Consider the following 4,395-nt stretch of genomic DNA (forward strand, 5'->3'; position numbering starts at 1 on the left):
GAAAGATGGCTGTGCCATGGGCTCACCAGTTTACCCCCACAGTGGCTAACATCTACCTTTAGGAGCTGGAGAGCAGAGCATTCCATTGGATGACTGAATTTACACACAGAATATCAGCCTTCAGATATCTTAGACATATAACATTTGAATAAGAAAGGAACTCAAATCGAAGGGAATGTTTTAAGATCCAGAACTTCTGTAAAGACATTATTAAATGCCTGTTAGATATGTTTAAAATTAGGGTACAATTGAACATACGTCTGTTTGTAATATACCCACAAGAATTTGTATGTATATTAAAAAAACATTAACCTTCTGGATTTCTAACTTGTCCAATCCAGGCAAGCAACAGCACAGCACACATCTACATTACTAATTTGGATTTGACAAGTCACAAGTTGTAATCATTTGGAAAGGCTGTGTACAAAGCTAAGGGGAAGCAAAGCTACTTCTGTCTTTGGGAAACACATAAGAGTATTCTTCAGAAAAAAGTGAATATAAATTCCACTCAAAGCTGTCAAACCTGTTGGTGGCACATAATTCTGTGAGGTTGTTTTTTTAGTTGTTGTATGTTTTAGTATTTTTTTTTATTTTTTTTGCTAGAGAAAATACTATATGAAAGCACTGAAGCAAAATCTCCAAGCATAATCGAATAAGAGTGGATGCAAAGTTATAAAGAGTCTGAATGACCACAAAGTCAGTACTTTTTAGCGACGACCACAAAGCCCTTCTGCAAGTGAGGTGGACTCATTACATAGAAAACCATTTATAGACACAAAAATGAGAGCAGAAACAGCAATACTGCGAAATATTTGCATTTTTATTTATTTTTTTAAAGTTTTGTTTGAAATCTTTTAAAGATGTCTGAAACATTTGTGGTGGCATCATTTGCTGCTATAGCCTCTAAAAGACCTTGAATAACCAAAGTGCTAGAATATTAACATTTTCAATGGCTTCACTCTGTTAGTAGGAATTGTACATCAAAAAGTCTGCTCAAGTGAAAACACATTTTAAACAAAATTGACAAAAAAAAAAAAAAAAAAACTATTCCCAATCATATCAAAGGATCTTTTATAGCCCCCCCATCATCTGACATAGAAGTAGTGCAGGACGTCATTTTGCACCCTATCTGATGTTCTTTAAGTATCCCCAACCAAAAGAAAATAAAAACAGGTTACATAGTTGTTTTTTTATGTCCACAGCATAGACATCAGCATACTGAGGCCTTGCATCAGTAAAACACCACGCTTTAGAACTAAATTAACCTAATGAAACCAATACAAAGATGGCTCCTAATACAAAATAAAATCCTCTCAGTGAGCTATTGAAAACATTTTTTTTCACACTGCATATACAGTCCCTCAATTCTAAAGAGATAACACAGTTTCAGAGTTAAACACAATTTATTGATGCTTAAATTAATGTTTTTGATCCATTGTTTTGTCATACATTACTCTATGTAGAGCTACAATCAAATCTTTATTCGTCCGTATTGTCTTTTAAATCATTGTAATATCCCTGCCCCCCACCCTATGATTAAAATATCCACCCTCAAAAAAAGGAATGCCCCAATACTTCTTTATTAACACCACACCAGCTGTTAGAAAACCAAATCCACACTTAGCTAAAATGGTAACAAACAGTCTAACAGTGTACATGGACTCCCAACACCTTACTGCCAATACACACAGTACGAGTTGAATTTCACAGCGAGCCCGCCTACAAGCATTTACATTCAGGTCACCTTGTCCTAGTAGCAGAAGTCGGCCCCTTTCAGTTTTTAACACAAACAGACGAGACATCACACCCTAAACGAGCTATATGCTTTTCATCCTCAGCCCCAGCATTAAAAACAAGTGAATGGCATTATTTGCCAGTTCAAAATATAAAACAGGTGAAACCTTTCAGGGCTTTATGTGTACAGAGATAAAGGGTTTTATCACTTGAATACAGTATTTGCAAACTTGTAAAAATTGTACCTAAAATAAGGTGAACAGCATGCATGAAAATATGAGTAACTCTGAAAGGCTGTTTTTTTTTTTTTTTTCAATTAGATCAGCTCCCAAGGTGGGAAGAGAAAGTTTCTGGAAATTCCCCATTCTCCCTATTAAAATCAAACCATCTTTTTGTGTGTACAAACATTAAACCTGCTCTAATAATTAAATATACAAGAACTGGTGAAGTTAGTCAGATCCTTAAAAGTTGAACTGCTTCTGTAGTTTATGAAAGCACTTGAAAAGGATCCTTCTCCCCAGTGCCCCTTATCAATAACGCGCCCTTTATTTCAGAATTATACACTGCCCATTCTCTAGACAGAAAAAAAGCTTATCCTGTTAGTTTAAATTTAAAAAAGGAGCAAAAACAAAAACAACCCCTCAAACAATTTACATCTTGAGAGCAATGAAACAAGAAAAAAAGACTATAAGGCGAGTGTTGTAGTCGGGTTCAAAAGAGCTCCGGTTGATTATTTTTGTGGTACAGTGTCTGCTTTATTCTTTCCTTGAGCTTTTGTGCCATCTTTGGTCACAGTTGTGCCTGTTTAGTCCTTTTTCTTATTCCAACAGCAAATGATGCTCCTGAGAAAGTTCTCGCACCATCAGTAGATCTGCAACACAGACTGTTTCACGCCAAACAGGAAGCAGAATCTCTGTCCAATGGTCCACCGCAGTCGAAAAAAGAAAGGAACCACCTGGTCCTTTTTTACTGACCCAAAGTGAGTTTTTCATGCTCATGCGTAAAACCGAGAGTGTCTGACTCCTCTTACGGGAAAGAAATATCACTTGTTTGAAGCAGACTGGAGCTTTTATTTAATTGCTTCCCAATGAATGGAACCCTCAAAATGGTTTGAGCAGTTGTTCCCAGGTGACTTAAACAATGGTTCCTGTGAGCCTGCAAGACACAATATTTTGGGGAGATGTATATCAATTACAGAGGATATCATGATCTCAAATGCACAAATCTGTTTTCGAAGAAACATAAAAAAAAAACATTTCAAAATTAGAAACTTGATTTAATTTTATTTTTTTTATGTTATAGACCAACAACAGGTTGGTAAGAAAACAACAAATGGTTTTTGCATATAAAAAAAAAAAAACATACAAAACAAAATTGTGTGTAATGAATTTGAATGCACCTGAGTCCACCTATATTTGGAAGCCAGCTCTGCACATATACAAGACTTGTTGGCTTATTCCTTGCAAATCAGCTCAAGGTGTTTAATTCAGAACAGCTTGTTGAAAAAGCTTAAAGAGCACTGCTTACAATTTAATTAAAATGTGTATGAAGAGTTTCTTCTCCCTACTTGACCTCAACATGAAATGGTAAAACCTGACACTTGGTTGCTACTGCGGCCCTTCCTCGTATCAACTCTCCCTCAGTAATTTCACGGCAGTGTTGCTCTCTTTTTAAGTCACTTGTACACAGATGGAATGATTCACAGCAAGCATGAGGGCAAGCAGCAACAGCAGGGATTAACAGTCTGGCTAACGGGATAACAAACTCTTTAGGATGCTGTGATGTTGTTCTAAGTTGTGGATTAAGTAGACAAAAACAGGCATGCAGGGCATGAGGTGTGTGCTATCAGTGAGCCCTGTTTCCTTTGTATCCTGCTCCTATTCAGTCTCACTGAGTAGGGTAGAAATGATGCCAATGGATAAGCAGACTCCCAGCAGTCAGCTTTTTATACTGAGCGCAGCAACACAAAGCAGGTTTGTGGGTTAAGTTAGTATGTATTTTTATAACCTGGCAGATAAGGGTTCATTTTAAATGATTAACAACTGTGCAGACTGTGCAAAAGTGCAATTATTTATTTTTTTTTTATCAATCACTGCAATAATTATAAGTTCTGCTTTTAGTTAAATGTTGCTGCAACTGTCCAGAACAGCAGCAAGAAAAAGAACAATGGCTTTAGAAGCTACTACTGAGGTAACACTTCAACCTAATATGCAAACACATATAGAGACACATGAAACAACCGCAGCTTAGACAAGCTTTGGCTACACCTTACAAAAGTATTGATACTTCTTCAACTTTTCAATATTTTATTTACATTGCAAACACTGAGCTCAGCTCTGAACGCATGGAAGGAGTTGGTCTGATCAGATTAAACCCAACCTGTACTTTCTGGTCTACATGCAAAACCATTATCTTTTTTATATAAGACCGCACATGAAAATGAACACTATCTTCACAGGTAATGATGTTGGTTGCAGCATCATGCTGAAGGAGGACTTTGCGTACTTTGTAGCATGTATCATTTCACTCTACAATTATGAGTACTTTGTGTTTTTGTTACACAAAAAATACACAGAGTATTTTTTTTTTACCAAACAGACAAAAAAATGTATATATATATATATATATATATATATATATATATATATATATATATATATA

General features: G+C 35.9%; 1 protein-coding gene across 1 annotated transcript in view; it reads right to left on the minus strand.

Annotated features, from left to right (window-relative positions):
- Nucleotides 1-806: 806 nt before the first annotated feature.
- ank3 (ankyrin 3, node of Ranvier (ankyrin G)) overlaps nt 807-4,395 on the minus strand; it is a 105,375-nt gene continuing 101,786 nt past the window's right edge. Inside the window, exon 48 of the mRNA XM_015374608.1 lies at nt 807-2,889. The gene's annotated coding sequence lies outside the window, so the exon portion shown is untranslated. The remainder of the gene's footprint in view (nt 2,890-4,395) is intronic.

Source organism: Cyprinodon variegatus, unplaced genomic scaffold (genome assembly GCF_000732505.1).
Source record: "Cyprinodon variegatus isolate N-32 unplaced genomic scaffold, C_variegatus-1.0 Scaffold106, whole genome shotgun sequence".
Taxonomy (NCBI): domain Eukaryota; kingdom Metazoa; phylum Chordata; class Actinopteri; order Cyprinodontiformes; family Cyprinodontidae; genus Cyprinodon; species Cyprinodon variegatus.